The 22,745-nt window shown below is 34.5% G+C and overlaps 1 protein-coding gene across 1 annotated transcript in view; it reads right to left on the bottom strand.

Moving 5' to 3' along the window:
- LOC145688931 (uncharacterized) overlaps window positions 1–10,949 on the bottom strand; it is a 44,092-nt gene extending 33,143 nt beyond the window's left edge. Inside the window, exons 1-3 of the mRNA XM_081763097.1 lie at window positions 10,840–10,949; window positions 10,444–10,499; window positions 1,131–1,218 (exon numbers count right to left, since the gene is read on the bottom strand). The gene's annotated coding sequence lies outside the window, so the exon portion shown is untranslated. The remainder of the gene's footprint in view (window positions 1–1,130; window positions 1,219–10,443; window positions 10,500–10,839) is intronic.
- Between the last annotated feature and the right edge of the window lie 11,796 nt (window positions 10,950–22,745).

Here is a 22,745-nt window from a genome sequence, read left to right on the forward strand (position 1 = left end):
TATAATGTTATCACGTCAGAAGCGTCCGGACACAAATGCGAGTACAAAAAGGGTCGATCCAAAACGGAAAAGATGACAGCGACAGAAGGACCCCACGTCAAAGGTAACTGTTAAATATGCCCCTCGACAATAGGACCCGAATCAAAAGAGTCCCGCGTCAAAAGTGTTTTGGTCAAATGTTCGGAATTAATACACATACCGTACCAGCTTTCGGAAAAAAAGTCAACAACGTTTGAATAGAGATACGTATCGTATTTTACTAAATATATTAGATCTACGTATATACTTCGATCAGAGGCTTGGAATGCACGGTTTTCATTGCATTCATACGCGTTACGTGAAACACTTGTTGATAGTAAAGGGAACTCTCTTTGCCAACAGCAAGAAGAGAATAGAGACATATTTTATACTTTGCTAGCGCGAGTGCCTGGCGGCCAATTGCCATTCCATTTGAAGACGTTTATGGGCAAAAGGAAACTAACTATACTTTCTAATAAAAACTTCGAACATTGGGAAAATAATCCTTCTCGCTATACTGGGAAAAGGTTTTAAACTACTGTGGAAAAGGACAACAAGAAATGAAATGTGAAACTCTGTATTTAATATACTCCATATACTGTTTAAATATTTTTTAAAACCTCTTATAAATTTTTATTTTTCCATTTCTTTCTGTCTTCCATTTTCTTTGGTTATTCATTTACCTCCTCTTCTTCTCTGAGACTCATCCCCTTAGTAAGATCTTATAGGAAACAAATGAGAAGAAAAACACTCCATGCCTCTTTTTGTTATGCGGAGCAAATTCGTTTTCCTCAGTTAATCTGTCTTTTTCTTGAAATAGAAAAATAGAAATCTGCCAGGACGAGTAAGATGCATGAAAGAAATGAGAGAGAAAATAAACAAAAAAAATAAGAATATATATATGTCTCACCAAATTAAAAGAAAGAAAGATTAAATTTTCACTTTCCCTCCTTTGTCCATAAACATTAATGGAAGACGAAAATGTATCTGTTTCGTTTTCGATTTATAATTACTTACTAGCCAAGTGAACACGATTTTGCTATCTAAGTACTTGTATCTTACATGAAGAATGTTTTGGTTACAAGAAAGATAGCGAGTTTTAAATCATTTACCTTTTTTCCTACTCCTCTGCTCTGCTAAGACATCAATTACTGCAACCAGCAGCTAATGGAGAAAAGTCTTGTCATCTGGTCTCTGACTCTACAATAGAAGTCAAAAATACATATGAGAAGTTATCTATCGCATATTTCAAGGATCTGTAAACGTTTAAAAAATTAAATTATTTTAAAAACATATAACCCAAAATACATTCAACGCTCAAACTCACCTTTAATAATTCGAACACGCTAGACCAACGTAAGCTTTTCGCTTTGTGGGGTTAAAATGTCCAAATGCTCTACATCACTTTCAATTTTGGGGGACAGCAAAACAAAGACGTATTCAACCACGCTTTGCACCGCCTGGTTATTAAAGAAGTTTCTTCTGTTAGGAGGTCTTGCAGATACCGCAAGAGGCAGTAGTCAGTTAAAGATAAGTCAGGAGAACACTGTGGATGAGAAAAGGAGTACTTCAAGTCATGGGGAGTCTACATCCACTTCGAGCAATATATGAGCGTTTCATTGCCGTACAGTATGGGGGCACCTTTTAGGTTGACCATTGGTGGATGCTTGTGGGGAAGTTTGCTGTACATTTCATGGAGTGCACACTGTGGCCTGCCGTACTGGTGGTTTTGCTTTGACAGAGAGACATAACGAATCACTTTGATATGCGTGCTGAATGTTCCTGTTTGAACTCATAAATGAAAGTCACTGACGATTGTGAGTTCTTCATACGATCCTGTTCAACAATATACTATTCTAAGTACGGAGTTTGTGATTTCGTTCGTTTAAAAAGTTTTTAATGATTATTATATTATTAATAATTTTTGAAATGCTCTTTGGCGTACGGAATATGAATACAGAATCTGACACAAGACGATTTCGCTACCTTTGGGTTCTGGGCAAATATTTTAGGAGTGTCGTTTGGAAAATTTAATTTAAGAATATGAATTTCGAAAAACAATTTCCATAAAACAGGAGAACGTTTAATCGTTTACAAGAAATCGCTTTTCAACATATGTTACTGTTTTCATTCTATGGCGATAAACCTGAAACCGGAAATTTCTAATTTCAACCACTTCTGTTGAGGAGGTGGAAACTATTCTTAGAACTTTGAGTCAACTGCGTAAAACCGCTTCCCGATATCTTTTACCGTTCTTGCTCTGATATCTGTCGACAGATGGACGAACTAACGAAGGCGTTGTATACACACTGGTGCATAGCAGAGTTTAGAAGTCTAACAATGGTGGTTGAATGGAATTAAATATTTAAATTTAATTTTAAAGTACCACCCAAATTACGGATATTTTTCCCTTTTATATTTATTTTTCTTTCTATTTTTTCTAGAAAAATAAAGGTTTATTGCTAAGGGTAACACAGTTGGGTATTTCACATTCTTTTTTTCTTTAAAAAATACGATATTATATTCTTTTCGAATTTAAAGCCAATGGCACTTCTAAAAATTGAGGTATCAATTCAAAATTTTTCTACATTATATTTGAGCTATTTGTGGAGCATCTAAAGCTGAGATTAACACGTTATAAAATAAAAAGCTTTACCCTCATTAAAAACACATTTTTGTAAGTTTATTAATTTTTCTCGAATTTCAAGCCGATAGCAACACTTCAAAAAATTATGGTATCGATTTTAATTTTTTTGTATATTGTATTAACTTTATTTGTCTAACAGTTACTAAGGGTAACATAATTTTTGGAATTAAGCTTTTTTTCTCGATACACCCTAATGCATATTTCCGGAAAAAAAAATACTTCCCAGTGCTCAAAATAGACCTAGGATCAAAATGTGGATGATGCTTGGTATACATGACATTTTACAGTAGTACAGTTGGCTTAAGTGCTTAACGAAACAACAACAACAAATCAAAAATGTCCAAAGGTGAGACATGAATGAATCATAAATTCCCTTGAGCAGGATAATTACGTAGAAGCTATTTCAAGAAAACTGAGAGAAACGGTATTTTTTTATAAACCTAAAACTTTCCAGTGTGTAAGAACAGAGCTTCCTACTAACTAGGAAAGGGCGCGATGTCACTCAGAGATAATTTCACCAAATTTGATGGAGAAGTAGGTAATGGGAATAGAAAAGAACTTGTGGAAGCATTCGTTTCACAGGAATTCAGAATCAGAAATAATGGGTCCTACAGTTCTGAAGAAGTATGGCCTGTCAATCAGATATTGATGTCACTGAGCCTTTGTTCGCTGTTGCAACAAATGGAGAAGAAGTTAAATAAAGTAGAATGAAAACAGAAAAGATGAACTGAACAGAAAATGCGTCAATGTCCGCCCTCAGTTCCACCAGGCGAATGCCGGGATACTAAATCATCAACTGCTCTTGCCATTATCCACCTCATCTCTTTAAAGAGGAATTGAAATACATTTTTAAAAAAGCAGTCTCATCTGTTTCAAACTCAACGTGTGTTGGCTTTTTATTAGTATATTTATTTTTTTTAAAATACAGTTGCTAGTGCTATGTGTTCCTGTTATATTTTTAATGCTTCTGTTAACAATTGTTTCATTATGTCAAAAAAAAAAAAACAGTATATAACACACTGTGCGGTATATTAAGGTTAACTACGGTAGTTTCGAAACTTGAGACCAATTTGGAAGCTAACTTTACGAACATGGCATGTGCGTAGACAGTGAAGACGTTATGAGGCTGTTTCTGTATTTTTAAAAGAAAACAGCGCAAATTTGTCTTTTTAGAACCATTATGAACAGTGATAACGCCAGCTTTATGTTTGGGTGGTCAAGTTGAAGAAGAGATACGTTTTTGGTGGGCAGCTTATTTCGGTGTTCCGAAAGTTTTTATATTACTTGCTTTACAGTAAGGGATACGGACAAAATCTCGTGGCCGAAACATCGCCGCCCAGAATCTCGCTGGCCAAAACCTCGCCGCCCAAAACCTCGCTGGCCAAAACCTCGCGTTGCCAAAACCTCGCCACCCAAAACATCGCGTGGCCAAAACCTCGTGGGTCCTGAGATCAAGCCAACGCTCAAGAATTATCCAAACTTCAACACTCCTTTACGAGGAGCAGTTTGCAACATACCTTCTTATGTTACAAGGAGAAGATTTGTACCAAAACGTAAAGGTTCTATGCTTAGTAGTTTTTTTAGATCTGGAGAACGGCAAAATTCATTCAAGGCCTTCCATTCCATTCCTCCTTACGGCATGGGTTTCGTAAAATATTGTCTTATCTGGAGCTTGTGCCCTTGTGGAGCAAGAAGATTTATACAAAATGTCAAGTTTCAAAATCTAATAAGTTTTGTAAATCTGGCGATAGAACATTCTACATTGAAGAAATCGTCGTTAGGAGGTTCTATCCTGACGACATTTCTTCCCAGGCGACATTACGTCTCGCTTAATTTAGACCAAGCGAGATTCTGTGTCGCGAGATCATTACAACGAGGTTTTGGTCAGGCGAGATTTTGGGGCGCGAGGTTTTGGCAAGGTGAGGTTTTGGCCCCGCGACGTTTTGGGAGGCGAGGTTTTGGCCAGGCGAGGTTTTGGTCCGCGAGGTTGTCGCCGCGAGGTTTTGTACCCAAACCTTACAATAAAACACATCGGGGAAGGATTTGGAGGAAAGTGTTAGGCTCCAGGTGGCACCCGCCCCATTGACCCCTCTGGCGTTGCCACTAACTATGGACGACTTTGACTATCTAGATGTATTTGATATTAAGAAGTGAAAACCATCTTTAAGCTTACTGAACACGAGGAGTAAACACATACCTCATCGAGTGTCTGATGATTTGCAAAACAGGAAATAACATCGTAAACAATTACACCCATTTCATAGCAGAATTACGTGACAACGTTAATACAACGCAACCGAGAAAGAATATGAATCAGCTCTCAGGAAGAAACATTATAGCGGAAATATGAAAACTATTTCGCTTGTGCACACCCAGAAAGGAAACATGAAGATACAATAAAAGAGATATCTGTATACTCGTAAAGAGGGTGATTTTATTGATCAAAAGTTTTTAACTAAAATCATTTCTTGGCCGCGGAAATTACATGAATAATATTCCGATAATTATGATAAAACATATCATTAAAGCAGGATCGATGAACATAGTAAGTACACTATCCCAAAAAGATAAAAAATGTATGAGATTATTCGTTTAGAAAATCTGGTTACGAATCACGTATGTAACCTATACAAAATTTCACCGCCCTAACCTAACCGAACCCAAACTATCCTGTATGAGTTGGTGCAAGTGTTTCTTCGCTTAACGCTTCAATAGTCACCAAATAATACACATACAGTTTTAACGTAAGCATTTCTTGAACCATAGTGCGGAATAAAGGTCCATAAATTTATTAATTGTAGATTACTTTAGATTACATTAATCGCAACTGAAACAACGATAATGTAGTCGATATGGTCGTCAATAGTAACCAATAACAATTCTTCTCTTTCATTAAATAAAGCAAATATTATTTTGATCCTATTGCCATTAGAATGTATTCGAAATGCGTCGTTGTGATAATCAAATTAGAAATTGCATCTAATTTTCAAGCAAAATATAAAATTTACCTGTCTATGTTATGATTTATGGAATAAAAACGCGGCACATTTAACAAACGTGTACTCAGCAGGCAGTAGGACTCTCCACAGACGGCTGACTCACGATGACACAAAGATAAACGTCTGTTTTAACTTGCTTTCATTGTGCCCTTACAAGCTATTGGTTTGCACAGGAACGATTTCTTTTCTACACCATGTTAGGTGCTTTGTAAGTCCAGTTTAGAATTTTGAGACGCCGATATCTCGAACAAAAACAAGATGACAGGTTGTATATGGTTCCAAGTAGAGGAAGGAATGAGAGATAGCGAATAAAATAAAATTAAATAAACTATTTAGCTCAACCTTTTACTTTTATGTCCTGAGAGTTAAATGAGACATATGCTAATTCAGTTAATAATCACGAAAAAGATTGCTGGAATGAGAATGTTGGAGAAAACGAATGTATCCAATAAAAACCGTCAGACAGATGTTATCCTTCACAAGCGCAATTGCTCTTGGATCGAACTTGGGGCTTCTACCAGCAAAGGTGAACGCTTTACTATTGAGAAACCCTGCTTCCTTACTGTAACTGAGAAAAGATGTTGACAATGTCTAAATGATGACACGTGAAAGCAAGAAACCCAGCAACGAAAAGCCGAAAACTACTGTGTTAAAGAAGTAGGTATCTCGCAAAGCGTGGGTACATGAACTTTCAAGGCAAGTAATAAGTACGATAACAATATCACAGAAGTGCAGCAACAGATTCACCACGCAAAGGAGAGATCAAAAGAATATTATTCATGTGTTTTCCTATGATTGCAGAACGCAATATTAATTACATTATTTGTGCTACATGTTATAGAGTATATGTGAAAGCTTTTTTGTAAAGCAAGTATACATATTGAAGTTAATACTTTATGCTTTCTATAAGAAATTCGCATTTAAGCAATTCTTGGCTTTGTGTTCTTGTTCTATTCGAATTTTATACAATTAATATAAATATTAAAGAATAAAAGAAGATATTTTTAATATAAACGTATGAAAGTAATGACAATTATGTAAAATTGATGTCACGTATTTCATGGAAGAATTACGAGTAATGAAAATCAAATTTATACGTTTTCCAAAGTTCAATTTTTCTGATTACAATTTGCCTAGAATACATGTATATTAACATCTTTATTTATTATGCCCAAAGTTAATGACTTAAATTTGTTATTAATTAACCTTTTTATGGCCCATAATAGACTTGAATTCAGGTATTGACCGTATTCTTTTTATTAACGTGCCTTGTAATCGACGCTTATGGAGTTAATTATGAATAAATATAATTAATAATATTTTTGTGTAAAAATAATGAAATATATGTGAGTTATGATATGAAATATATATTGTATATACAAGGGGCACTTGAAAGGCATGTAAAAGTTAACGGTCCAGAGTTCTTTTTCCTTTTATTGAATAACTGAACAAAAAGAAAAGTCCGTCGAGCGCCATAATATACAACAGTATGTTGTATATTTTACTTGTAACAATTGTAATTTACTTGTAATTTTGGGCCATAATGTATTTTAAAATATACACTAGGAAGATTCTGCTAATAGAAGAAGAAAAGACAAAGAAATAATATATTTATAATGTTAATATATAAAAAATATTCAAATGTTTTTTATGTAATCTAATCTTGATGTTCCAGAATTACAAAAAGGAAATTCAAAACACCTTTTAATCATTGTTCCTCAAACTCTGATTTTCTGTCTGATTGAAATCCAGGTTTCGGTTTCAATGCAAAATCAAATTATGTACTAAAGTATGCATTTAATATGGTATTACAAAGTAATAGTTGTTTAGTTAATAGAGCACTGACTTTACATGCAGAAAAGGGAGGTCCAAACTACTTTTCTGGTCTCGTTGCTGTCCAGATAGCAGCAGATACGTCGATCGCATAGAGGGTTATTACATTCAGCAACGGTCTGGTGCTCATTCACTTTATATTCGCTCGATGATTGCTCACTTAGAAATATAATATATCCCCTTTAAGGTAGACATTAGTCAAAAGCACCGAACAATCCCTTCAATTGTAATGGTCTCCATAAACGAACTCTATCAGAAAGTTTATTTTCTATATCTACATAATTACTTATGCGACCATGCATACAATTTAAAATTATTTCATCATGTTGAATCGATTGCAATATCGCTTGCCGATAAAGGATGCGTATTCTTGTGATGGCCTCTTTTCTATTGATCATTGTCAATGCATTGGGAATGCCCAGATGTTCTGATTTTACATAATCGATTTGCTTTTAGTTTATATGTACTTGTTTTGAGGTTAATGCATAACATATTGTTAGTAAACATATAACAATTAACTTAACCTAAATTACTTGAAAATTTTAGGTAATTGGCTACTTTTGTCACTGCACGCATTTTTTGGTTCCGAACTGTGTGTGAATAGTAATTTTGGCAATCGCAAAATCATTTCTAGACGTGGCAGATTCGAATCTGAACTCAATTCTGCAGCAAGAGAATCGATTCTGAACTCTGAGTCAAATCGGTTTTCTCCATAAGAAATTGACACATCCTTTCCTCCTCCGCATTCCATGATCTTGAAATAAAAAATAATAATTAGAAGCAAACTTCCAGTCTCGCTTCATACTTTAACAAGTGTCAGTTCCGAAATTCATGACATGAATGAAGAAAGAGAAATATAATGGAAATGTAACAGCAAATAACTAAATAGTGACTTTTTTGTGAAATTGTTGTGTGTGTTGCATACTCAAATGACTATCAAAACTTCAAGGTCGATGCGCGCCACCTAAACGACCTCAAAAGAATCCTCAAATATCAAGCTTCTTTTTGGTTATAAATTATCACTTTTCTGCACAACCCACCTTAACATTTCGAAAGAAAGAAAAAAAAGTTGCTTTCGATACACCCTAATACAGAACCTAATTAGCGTGTGGTTTATAAAATAAGCTCGTTAGATTTCGAAAATACAATTTTAAGAAATGAATACTAAAATTGACACATTCTGTGAAACAATTCAGTCAATTTAATTTTGAAGGATCGCAAAATTCCTAAAACAATTCTGCATCATTCGAGCACAGAGATTTTTGTTGGGAGGGGTCCAAATATAGTGGAGTATGATACTAAACGACAGTACATACATCAAGTCGATGTTATTTTGTGCTCAAAAGGATGAGAAGTAACTGTTAAATACTGTCATCTATATTCTCAAACAAAATATAGAATTAGATTTTTTTTATGAAAAAGGAAAGAGTACAGATGAAGTGAATATAAAATATTTATGTTAAATCCACCATTTTTCAGCTAAACATTATAGTTTTGTTAAGAATGTTTACAAATGTATTTCGAGTAACGAAGTTTTGGGAGTAGTCCGGACCCGGTAGAACCCCGCATGACTGTGCTACTGTTCTCTATAAATGATTTAAGAGAGTTATGTGTATCAAATAAACTAATTGACTGTGTGCTTTTACCATCTTGACTCTTCAATGTAAACAACATTAAAAGAAGTATTACAGTATTATAAAATAATAAATACAAAATATATTAGCAAATGCATCCGGTTGTAGCTGTGTTAGTTAATATTTTGTTGCCTTCCCTCCATGCGTCCTTTTTTTCTCCATAATGCATTCTGAATTTTCTACAATTAATTTAATTCCTTATTTGAACGTTCAAAAACTTCTCTCTTCATCCGTGTTAGCCATCAAATACTCACATCGACACAGTGACGGATCAATGGGGTGGCGATCGTCCCCAACCAAAAAGAGAAAACTTTCTTATTTTATATATATATATATATAAATAAAACCCATCCCAGAGTTTGAAGCTCTTAAAAGTAGCTCTAAATAGAAATATGACAACCCATAGCCCCCCCTCCCACAAGTCGGTCCTGGATCCGCCTCTGCATCGACACCACTGATGCGCTCCAAATGTATATGCCTTCTCGTTCAATTTATTATAGACGAAATAAAAAATCAATAACAGTGCAATTCTTCATTTATCCTTTTGCATTTGAATACTCAAAATTTCGATATATAAAACTCCATGCATGTGATTACGAGTCTTTACTAAAAAGATGTTCGCAGTGCTCCAAATACTATATGTGAACATCATGAATTTAAAATGTTGAAAAAAATTAAATGAAATCTTTAAGTTTTAAGTCTCATACATATGACGATTAGGCTAAAAGAGACGATGAGAAATAAATGAAATAGTGGAATCAAGAAAGTGGGAGCAAACGGGAGAACCGCAAGAAAACCCTCGCACAAGGTGTTTGTTCATTACAATGCACACTTGGCGCGAGGTGGAGTCGAACTAAGAACTTCATGCACCAGAGATGAAGGATCTACCACTGAGTCACCGCGGCTCCTTTAAAAAATGTATGTACGTATAATTATATATGTACTGTGTCCTGCAAAAACGAACTAAGCGCCACTTTCATACTTTTGAGACCAGCATTAATGTAGCCGTAATCAAAAGTGAAATTATGTTTCTTTTTTTGGAAATTTGTTGGTTTTCCTCTCTTTTCGATTGTGCAAAACGTTCTAATGCTTATCAGGAACCAATCGTCGCGTTTACGTGGATTTTCAAAGTTTGGCTCTTAGTTCACTTTTGCATAACACGGTACATATTGAATCATTCGTAGTTGCAATATAAATTTATAAAGTATTGAGCTATGTCAAATCTTTCTTATTTGTTTACTTAGAAAATACCGCCATTTAAATAAATCGAATTGTAATATTGTAAAGAAAGTATAAGGAAGAAGTACTTTACCTTCTCGTCCAAGAAAATTCCAATAGTAGAGGATGTTCTTAACTTCAAAGCGAAACCTGTAATTAAATTGAAAAAATATCATTAAAATTGTATAGGAAATGTAAAAGGAAAATATTGTGTAAGTGGAAATGATATAGCTCTATGCTAATCCTAACTTTAGACAATTTGCAACTATCGTGTTAAGCCACCAAAAAGATTTTGTAATAGTTTCATAACATACCTTGACTTTGAGGTTAATACCTTTATATTCTTTTATATTTTTCAGATGAACTATTCTCAGCGCGTACAAAACACATAATTGTAAGTCGCCATTAATTACTGCATAAATCAATTGTATTACAATTCCTCTACAAGAAAACTATAGAATAGCTTAAATTCGTAAGTTGAATACATTACCTTAACTTGTGTTATAGTTTTCCACTGAAAATGAGCTGAAATAATTTATTTTTGGACAAAATTTTAACTCTCGGTGTTGAAGTCGAAGCGACACCGTCGAAGGTCTCAAGTAAAAGAGCAATAAAAACGATATCCGTAAGAAAAATTAGCTGTTGCCAAGTCTGACCAGCTGACTTCAATACAAAGGAACTCACATCCTATTGGTTATTATGACTTCCGTAGTGTCACGTGCACACGTGGGCTTAATAACACATAAAGAAGAAACGGATTATTTGCGCTTCTCCTAATATTCTGACTCATTAAATAGCATTAACATATTTTTGCTCGAATATCCGGTAATCTTATAGTGTATCTGACTTACCGTACATTCCATAGAGATTGCGTTAATTGTTTTGTCTTAATTCATATTACAATTCTATAGATACCATGATATGTTACTCATTTATAGGGAATGTTGTCAATATCAGCATAGCAATACGGTATAAATGATTCACAATGAATGTTGTTTATCGGGGTGTGAACAAACAATGACAATTATAAAAATATAGCTTTTGTTTCCAATATATATATATATATATATATATATATATATATATATATATATATATATATATATATATATATATATATATATATATATATATATTATAAGTTTGGAATAATTCAAGGAGTATTGGAAACTGTCATGGAATTCTTCTTCTACATAACATTATGAAAAAAAAATTCTAATAACTTATTGATAAGCAATATTAATGGATTAAAAGAATATTTTTGGAGATTTTTCTTTCTTTCTTTTGTTTTATTCTCTTTTTAGTAACTTCTCGATTGCGAACTTCGATCTCGATTTAAACAATATACTTGTATTTTTATCTATATCAGGGGTACGCTCACAGAGGGTTCCCCCTTTCCAGACCCCACGAACAAAACTTTTTGTGAGTATGTGTGTGCCTGTTGACGACTTCGTAACAGTGGCGTCTTCCCCTATTTTAACTCTGATCTATTAAAATTCTTTTGTCTCTGCACTTCAGTTCCATGGTCCTTCACCTGCAGGATGTGTTGAGAATTGTTTCGGATTGGTTCCATTTATTTATTCTTTTATTTTTATTTATTTTTTCTTTTAAATTTTCTAATACATACATTTTATGTGCTTTAACTCTACACTGTCTTGCAACATACATCAGTGAACATTTATTGCATCAAAAATGAATCTAAACTTATATTATCTACTAACACTTCGTAAGTAACTATCTACATGAAAGCATATCTTCTATTCTAATTACAAATATCTACAGTATATGTTCTCTCTTATAATTTTACATGCAATTGACACTTAGATTTTGAAGAAAAATAATATATTCCTGCCCATAACTGTTTCATTATTCAGTTTCCTGCTTTGTTTCTGGGTAACAAATAATTCGATATGGAATAACATGTTGTAATTGAAGAATTTTAAATTTAAATATAATTATGTAAATTGCAGTTTGTTTTATATTTTGGTACAATCTCTTTTTACAAGATTGCAGTACATCTAATATACAAATTTGAAAGTGACTGTACTTGTGACTTTATAACTCTTCAACCATCCGACCGATCCAAGTTAAAAAGTAATAATAAAGCAAAATCTAATCCATGAAAACATTTAGGTCTACATTATTAAATTAGTGACCATTGCAAAAACTCGTTTTTTCTTGATTCGGTGGCAGGGCTGAATCAACAGTTTGTTGGGCTCTTGGTAGGAAGCTAAAAGTGAGGCCCCAATCATATTCCATACGAAATGAAATGAAATGAAATCTTTCAGCTTTAAACATCATGTTATGCTCTCACGTAATGGAGATTAGATGATTAATGACAGTAAATGATTATGAAAGAAATTGATTAGAATGAAAATGTGGGAGGAAACCAAGTCTCAGAAAATTGTCAACCACAAATCCACATGGACTGGAAACGAAATAGCGACGTTTTTGCTCCAGAGCCGAATGTTATATCACTGAGCCACTCCCACATATTTCATAATATTCAGTAATAATAACAAGAACAATATATTCAGTGATTCTGAAGTGGCAAGTGATTGTTTTAGTGGACGTCAAGTTGATATTCAGAACAAAGAAGTGAGTTTTGTCTCATATTGTGAAACAACAGGGAAATTCAATACTGAAGTCGGAAGATATCGTTCTATAATTTCGAGCCGCAATGGACGAAAAAGGTTACCGATAGAATCAACTGTTCTGGCCGTGAATCAATATCAAAAACAGTTTCTGGATATCTCCTACAAAAAAAAAACTTTCCATGGTTATGCTGGCTAGGCTAAAGAAGACGGTGATGATGAAAAATGAATGAAAATGATGGAAAGAAGAAAGCGGGAGGAAAGGGGAGAACCCTAAGAAAACACACGCATACGTCTACCACAAAGCTCACTTGCCGCGAGCTGGGACCAAGGACTCCATGCACCAAATGTGAACGCTCTACTACTTTTTTACTTTTTTTTTTAATTCACCCCAACCTGGATATTATCCGCGATGGACAATTCACGTACACTGAGAAAAAAATTGTAGGTGGCGTACTTAAAAAGATAGGTTACATGCGTAATTCCCTATCTTACAGCAGGGACGTATAACTGAAAATGCATGTTTTATAATACTTTCTGTATAAGTGTTCCATCCATACGTACTCCCCGTATGAAACAATGTTGGCGGTCAGGATCTCGCATACAAATGGACGTATATAACATATAGCTGGCGAAGGTAACATAAGTATATGCATGTGATATACGGAAAACTGTTAGATGTCAGACATCCTGCAATTTCATGATGTAACATCTAAGGGCAGTCCTTATGTAGCGTACAGATAACGTATGCTCCGTACGATTTCTATAGTAAGCAAGAGGATACCGTATATTTGTACAATATACCGCTGTCCAGAGAACGGGTTTTTCTCTGTGTGCTTTCTACGTAATCCAAACACGACAAGGACACAAACACACAAATATCGAGTACAGTTAAAATTCCGACCATACTCTTCAGAGGAATTCGAAACCCCAATGGGCTTCACCTCGCAATTGTCAGTCTGACGCCTCAGACTGCTCGGCTACACTCGCCAGCTACCACATAGCCACAACAGCCCCACATCTCATATAATTATTACTATATGTGTCGGAGTCAATACTGAAAGTGAAAGTTGTATCAGCTTTATCTGCTTCCAGTTTTAGTAGGAGAATAAGAGAAGAGACGAAATATATTCTTGGGACTCTGAATACGCAGGGTGAACCTGAAAGATTTGAACAAACTCCTGAAGGTGATTCGTGACATTAAAAAAAAAAAAAAGTCATGTTGCATATTGTTGAATTCCGCGTCGTGTACGAGTGACAGGGATGCCAACTTGGAATCGAAATTCGAATTTTGACAATTGGAACGAAATAGAAAAATTTGTTCAGCATACGATGCGGAATTCGGTAAGATGACTTTTTGTCTCCATTTGGTATCACGAATCACCTCTCGGAATTTGTGCATATTTTTCAGGTTTACCACATATATTGTTGCCTCCTATTACCATTTTTCTTATATATCGGTGATATCCTGCGTGAGCACACACCTACTGGGGGCCAGTCAATTTGAATTTTTAAGGAGGCAGTTCGAGATTTTAGGGTAGGCTAAAGAATTTATAAAATTAACGGGAAAAAATACAAATTCACTGTTCAGACTAATAGTAAATTTAAACTACTTCTACAATATTATGAGCATTTAACGAGAAAATGAAATAGTTCAACGATTATACAATATCGATTGATAGATTAGAGTGACTAGAACAAAATGATATGCATCAGCGTAAAATTTCATGCGTAGTATTCAAAAAGAATATTTAGAGAAAACAAATTATTTCCTAAACCTAAAAAATGGTCCCTGAACAAAAACCACGCCATGTATTACGGGAAGTCTGACACTGAAGTACAATCTTCAGAATCTCTTCACCACGACACTAACAAGACGAAAGTATACAATATGATTAAAGAGATACAGGCGCGCACCCAGAAATATTTTGTTGGGAGGAGTAAGAGCTTTGGGGAAGGGGGGAAGCGTTCGATACTACACGCTACTACGTCTATCTAGTATTGAACGGTTATTATTCTGCACCCGAAAAGACGATAAGTAATTGAAAATACTTGCACTTATAATTTCTAAAAACAGGATATAACTAGATTGTTTTCTATAAGAGAAAGAGTAAGATGAAGTGTAAGACCAAAGTCTCATGCTACATCAATCATTTTCCTGTTAAACAAGTACAATTTTATTGACAAAGTGTACAAATGTATGTTGAGTTAGGATTTTTTTCTGGTGGGGGTTCGGACCCTGTGGGCCCCTGGTGGATGCACCCCTTATGAGATATAGCCCAAAATTATGATTAACTTCTAAACTTTGTTTTCTATTTAACTAAAATATTATTCAAAGGTAAAACATAGATCACTGAATAAATTAAATGGAGTGTAATAAATGATATGTTTAAGTTAAATTCTTGTGCATAGTTTCCGAGAAAATCGACAAAAGCGCTCAAATGTACTACAGTAAATACTTTTAACACTTATGAAGATACTAATATCTTTGCAATATTTGGTTTATTTGTTAGATTTTTACCATGGATTTAGTATATTTGACACTAGATGCTGCAGAAGCAACAGAGCTAAACCCCAAATCGAAAGAGATTTTGCCATATTGTCGAGTTTTCATGAAAAAGTGAGTTGATCCATTTTAACTAAGTACATTATAATCTTCCCATCATATTTACATTACCAGAGAATTCGACTATCTGCCTCAAATGTTGCGAAACACTGGAGAATTAAACATTGAATAAACGTCGATAATATATGAAATGAAAATTATATATTTTAAACTTGATTATTATTATTATCATTTTTTGAAATTAAGAACTGCTTCCCAGCGCCGAGGCTATATGAGACTTGAACCTACAAATTAAGGTGAAATGAGAATCACCGTTATGTATTTAGAATTTTAATACATGAGGATATCAGTGTATTGGTTTGTTAAAAGAAAGAAAAAATCCACACCTTGTAACCCTTAATCACGCTTAAACTTTCCTTGGTTTAAGACCAAATTGTGTTCATAAACGTCACAATCAAGCTGCTTCCGTTGGACAATTTAGTGAAACGGGTTTATATTGATGATTGGTCCCATTGAAAAATAGACAAGTTACAGAAAAAGGCGTGTCTCGAAACATTATAAAACATATCTAATACAATAACTCAATTCTAAGGCATTAGTTACCTATTAACATGCGTAGCAATATGTATCTTATAAACAATATAAATCAGAGCTCTCTCGTGCCTACATGGTTAGTATACACTAATTGGACGAGGGAAGGGGCCCGGTGGCTCAGTGGTAGAGCGCTCAAGGGGTTTCAGGTTCTGTTCATGTCAAACTGAGATTGTTGTACATTCTTGTTTGTTGGTCGTAAACATTCTCATTCCACAATTATATAATAAACATATACTTTCATTAGTCTGCTTTTAACCTAAAGGGCACAACTATAGAGTATAGAACTACTACTTTCATTTCGTTCTTTCTTCATTTCAACGCAGGAGATTCGCGTTTGATTCCCAGTAAGAGCTCTTATGATTCTGATTCTACGTTAAGCTGTAGGCCTACATTCACATCTCATACAGCCTCAGTGCTCAAAAGTGTGTTAAGAGCGATTGAAATAATGCATACTAAAAATCATTTCTGTCATATGAAAACATTATATGTAATAAAAATCTATCTGAGTCTGCCATTCGCACTATGATTTAAATGTACTTATTTTAGCATGATAATTACCTACGCGACGATACAACACATTCTTTATTCTTTTCCCTCGTGAATCTATAACAATCCTATACTCTATCTCTTAGTTCTGGATTCACAAACTAATTCATCTTATTAGTTAGTAGTGTTTTGACCTCTATGGAGTGGACAAGAGTTTTTTTTTTCCTTTTGACTTCCGCGTTAATACGAATGTTTAATCCTATGAAATTTCAAATGACAAGAGTCTACTCTTGTACAGTAAAACCTGTCAACTTGGCCACCTCTCTAAGTTGGCCACCTGCTTATCTTGGTCTGGTTCATCTTGAACCTGCATTTTCCCATAAGACATTCGTTACTTATTACTCCGTAAGTTGGCCAACTTAGAGAGGTGGCCAAGTTGACAGGTTTACTGTACAAGAGTAGACTCTTGTCATTTGAAATTTCATAGGATTATATATTCGTATTAACGCGGAAGTCAAAAGGGAAAAAAAAACTCTTGTCCACTCCATAGAGGTCAAAACACAGCAATAAGATGAATTAGTTTGTGAAGTCTATCTTGGAAGTTGGCTGCATTGAAGCAACGTTTATCTATGATGATGATAAATTTACCTGCGTATCTTGACCACGCAAAATACGTTTTGTTATTTTTCATAACTCTTTCATATTCCCATATGAGAGCTAAATGTTCTGTATTTGTTACTGGAGACGGAGAAGCATAGATTCCCACGATTTGTTTTTGGAGGTCAATGGCCAAAATACTACCCTGACAAAAGGGTGGTGAAGGAAGATGTGAATAGGAAAAAGCACGTACAGGAATTCAGGAAATTGTTGTACGTATTTGTTTACCCTGTCTGTTTTGGTAAAACCATTAGCTATATCGGCTCATTCAGAAATGTGCGTCTACGCGTAAAAAACGATAGTTTACGTTTACGTGTCAACTATGCGTAGACAATGTAAACAACGTAGACTATGTAGAATATGTCAACAACACGTAATTTAATATGGCGTCGTGGACAATAAAGGAGCTTTCTTTTGTCGTTACCTTGCGAAATTACGTAAAAATAAAATGCCTAGACCAGCGAATAGTAACTTTCGAATACTTAGTTTCGTCTTGATGAAGGAAAATGAAAAATATTATGCTTTTGTAAAATATGCAAGAATAAATTGGCAAATACAGCAGCTTCAAGACTGAAAGCCCACAGGTGAGAATTAGTTTTGTAAGTTTCATTATAAAAGCAGTGCTCGAAGTAGAAAATCTAAGGAAGTGGTATGTGCAGAGCAGAGTAAACATACAGATTAGATAATTCCCTCTACTTTTTATGTTAGTCGTTTCCCTAATCTTTCGCTGCACCGAAGCAAAACAACTGAATGAGGAAATATGAACAAACGAGCAACGAAATTCTTCCTTACATTTGATAGTGGTTATCTCCGTAGTCTACACGGGAAAAGGTGTAATGTAGATTACGTATAGATTACCGTAGACAATCGCGTAGACGTAAAATTATAGTTTACGGCACATCACTGGGCTCATTTCATCAGTGGGGAGTTTTAGTAATTCCGGAAAATTCTCAAGGTTAGCTGACCATCTTAATTGTAATTTATTGGCACCTGACACCTTGTCGAAACGTAGCGGAGGTTTTGAGATATGAATTCCCTTAAGATTTTCTCAAAACATCTTTCGCTCCAAGGGAAACACTTGAAGCTCATTAACATGTAGTGATTAACTCTAAAATTATAATGTGCATATGTTCCAAAAAGAATAAAAGACATACGTCTAGAATGAACCAACATCAGTAAATTTGTTATTAATAACTGATTTGCTACTTCTCAAAAGGTACCTAAAGAAAATATTTGTCACTGCTGAAAAAAAAATCATATAAACTGCATATAAATTATTCAATTTATAATTTTGCTTGTCTTGTTTTCAATCTGAATAACAGTATGCTACAATGTCAATTTTAATAAGCTGCGTACATATGTTTCGATTTTATGGTTGTTTGTGTCATTGTGTTTTCAATGTAAATAATTCAGTGTACCAGACTAGTTTTTAGGAAGAGAAAGGTACATATATTAAATATACTACAGTAATATTTTCTAGTACTGGTATTGTTATGATTACTCTATATACATTATAGCTGTTGTGCCACTGCTTATTAAAATTATACAATCAAGTAATACTAGAAACCCTATTCTAAAAATACACCAATCACACTTATTTTCTGTAAATTGACCACCTGTCTAAGTTGGCCACTTTTCAATGAAACCGATGGTGGCCAACATAGACAGGTTTCACTGTACCAAGAATGCTCGAATTCGGTTGAACAGTTTCTGCATGATATTGTTGAATTTGAATTTTAAATTCGCCTCAGTCACATATCTGTTGGGGAGAAAGGAGAGGGGTAGAAATTTTGCCTGTTCAATTGTCTAAACTAATTTGTTATTTCTAACTACTCAAAGTCAAGGATGAGACATACTTACTAATTAAAAGATCTAAATTTCTTACATTGTAGCATTCTAAAAATTACACAATTACAAAATGCCACAATTATATCATCATCAATCCATCGTTAGTGCAAAAGGTATATTTGAAGTATCCCGTTGTTGAGGAATATTGCCTAGGGAAAGGCGTTGTACCTGTGAACACTTTTAGAGCCTTCGAAATTTTGGTGCTAATATTCAGCACTTTTTCCCCAATTTTTGTCGTATATTTGAAGTGCCATCTCTTTGCTATCAGATAGGATGATTTTTAAACGTGTTTTATAATTACAGTAGCTTCTATAGGAAAACCTTCTATAAGAAAACCTCCGTTTTGTTCACAGGTACATTAGGGTCATGTACCATTGAACAGACCCTCTTGTACCTTTGAACAAAGTGATAATTACAACGTTTCTGCGGCTATAATATAAAATGAAGCCACAAATATTAATAGTTATAAATTGCAATAAAAGGCTTAGCAATAAAAAGTTTTCCAGAATTGAAATTTTATTAATTGAATTAAAAATTGAAGAGAGGTTTTAACAAAAACTTATGAACAATAAAGTTGAGCATATATAACTCTTAACATAACCTTATATGTTATACAATAAGCGAATATTTAGAAACTACTTAAATTATAATTAATAACTTTATATCCTAACCTAAAATATGTCAATTATTTTAACTACTTACATTGTGTAGCTTTAAACAATATTATTTATCGTTTAAAGGTACACGATGAATTAATGTTCGTAGGTACAAGAGGACCTCCATTACGAAAAAAAGTTCTCCACTAGCTTAAATATTGAACAGAAGTTAAAACTAAAAATATTACTGTATTCACCAGTGATTCTACCCCAAGTTTGGACAAATAAATATCACAAGTTGCGAATACCGAAGAGCACAAAACTTAAAAGGTAACTACAAAAAATCGTCGTTTTGGGGTGAAAAAATTAAAAGGAACATTACTCGGCACAACACTCAGTAAACAACAGCAAAACGCGTTTGTAGTGCTTATTTTCATTTACTCTTTCAAACAATTTTAATCACTGTACATTAGGCTGGTCCTTAGGTATATGGGGAAAAATAAATTTTCGAATTTCTTCCGCCGCACCCCCTATTTCTTTTCCTTTGGTAATAGAAACATCATACACAAAATTTCACAAAAGTCCGTCAACGTTAACCCGTGCCGCAAAGCAGTTGATTTCTGTAAAAAGAAATCCATTTGAATTTCAATGGCACTCGGTTTACTATTTGTCAATAAACGTATAATAATTATCACAAATGTAAATAGGACAATATAAAGCTTTCCTCTGTAATTCAGAATTGACTGGGTTTCAAATACAGTCGGTTGGTTATCAGGTAACAAGCTACAAGCATCATGGTTATCGTCCGTATATATAGTACTTATGGTAATGCACAGTGTTATGAACCACTGTGGAAAAGATATTTGCATTTGTTTCTCATGCCACTTGCTTCGTTAGTAAAATTTACATGAGTTAGAAATCAATCAGCTAATAAATACAAGTAAAAAAATTAATGATAATGGCTGATATTCCAAAAATGGACAAAAAATATATTTGAATTGTAGATCGACTTAATGATAACTTTTACTTTTTACGCAAGGTAGCTTTTCCACATCCTGGAAATAAGTTTCTATAGCCTTTCACCACTTACAAAAGGAATTCTTTCTGTTCTTCATTTTTAGTTAGAACTGCATTATGATTTTCCATTAACTTTACGCTCTTTCCGCTGCGTCATTTGTAACATGCAGCTTATCAACTACTTTTTTCCCGAAAAGAAATTCATCATTTGTCGACCAACAAACCGGATCAAGGTCTAGAAAACCTGTAGAAATCCGAAACCTTTCGAAGAACTTCTTCATGTTTCTTATCACAAAATTAGCAATTTCTTTTACTTCAATATCATCTATTTCACTAGCGTGCAGTTCAAATCGCTTCATCGTTTCATATGAACTGTCACTATTTTTAAATTTTTCTGCTATTTTGTGTTTTGTTTATTATTGATATTCTCGTCAAAAAATAAAAGTGCTCACACTCCTCTGAGAGGTACCAAAGATGTTAGGAAAACTTCAATAAAGCCACTCTCGATACATCAGAGTTTATGAGTTTGTACGTTTGAAGGCTCTTCAAAAATTGTAAATCTTCATGTGGTGAACGAGATGCACTGGGACAAGTAAACCAAGTAAACCAAGCTTTTGAGAACAGGAAAAGTGCACGCTTTGACGCAGTCCTTATTCTTCCCGCTCATTTAATTTAAACTGATTACTAAAGAGAAATATTTTTAAACATCATAAGGATTTTCACATCCACCTTGTCTGATGTACAGCTCCTGGGAAACGGAAAGAAATACCTCCAGGAGCGTACTTCCTAGAAAAATTACTGTAAACTCCAAAAGTTCATTGTAAATCTTCTCTGTAATGCTTCTCTGCATTTCCAAATTTTGAACAGCAAAAACTAGCTTATCTCTCTTCATATTGCGAAGAACTGAATTAACACTTCGATTAGAAATTCATGTAACAAAATTGTTGTGTTAAAATCTCGGCCACTCTTTCTGGAAACTTTTAAAAATTGGCACCTCCGGACCGGAAGAAACTGAAACACATTTTTCAAATACACACTTTAAAATCAAATCAAAAATGTGATGCCTACACAGAAGATATAAAAGATCTTTTTTTCAATTTTTGTTCAACAAGAATACAAGCTCCATTGATACGTAAAGTATTAGAAGTTGTATCCCAATGCCTCTGCTGTTGCGATTAATATGCGCATGGAGCTCTATCAATCAATTTATAGCGATCAACAGCCGCAACGAGTCGTGGAGTAATAAAACGTACTTTCCCTCTTCTTCTCGAAGATCCTGTCACTATCTCATCAGAATCTACTCCTTCCATTGGAATTGTATTTTTTGTGCTGTGGTGAGTATCCTTGATCGGTATTCTTGCTTTAGACCAAAACATTGCTGTTTCACGAATTGCTAACCGAGCATTCTCTCCTAAAGGTAATTTCACATTCGTATATTATAAAAGAATGCACCAAGTACTTGTCTGTAGGACAGTAACTTACAACCCAATGTCTGTTCACTCGTATTACCAACGAGGTAAATACCACTACGATAACTGATTTCACTAGAAACCGAACGCATAATGATCACTTTGTTCATTTAATCACATGTGATGATACAAGACGCACAATGAAACTTCAACTCCCTAAAATCAACAATCATATCAAAAGATCATACGAGGGCTAGTCAAGAAAGACTTGGACTGATTTCTTTTTCTAGGCAATTTATTATTACTCAGCAACAGGCACATGATCCTTTTCAAAATAGTCCCCGCCCATTTGAATGCACTTTTTCATTCGAGTCTTCCAGTCCTCAAACACGTGTCGCAGGTCATTCTTTGAGAGGTCCTTCAAAACCGCCTCCGATGCCTTCAGAACCTCGGAATTATCGGAGAAGCGGCGTCCACGCAGTCTGGATTTTAGGGCAGGGAATAGAGAAAAGTCGCACGGTGCGGTAGGCGTCTCCACCATCCTCAAACCTTTGCAACAGCTCCCTGCAAGTCTCCACTCGAACGGCCTTCTGCTCTGGTGTCAGGAGTCGCGGAATCCATCGCGCACA

Source organism: Thermobia domestica, chromosome 7 (assembly GCF_964235325.1).
Source record: "Thermobia domestica chromosome 7, izTheDome1.hap1.1, whole genome shotgun sequence".
In the NCBI taxonomy this organism is placed as follows: domain Eukaryota; kingdom Metazoa; phylum Arthropoda; class Insecta; order Zygentoma; family Lepismatidae; genus Thermobia; species Thermobia domestica.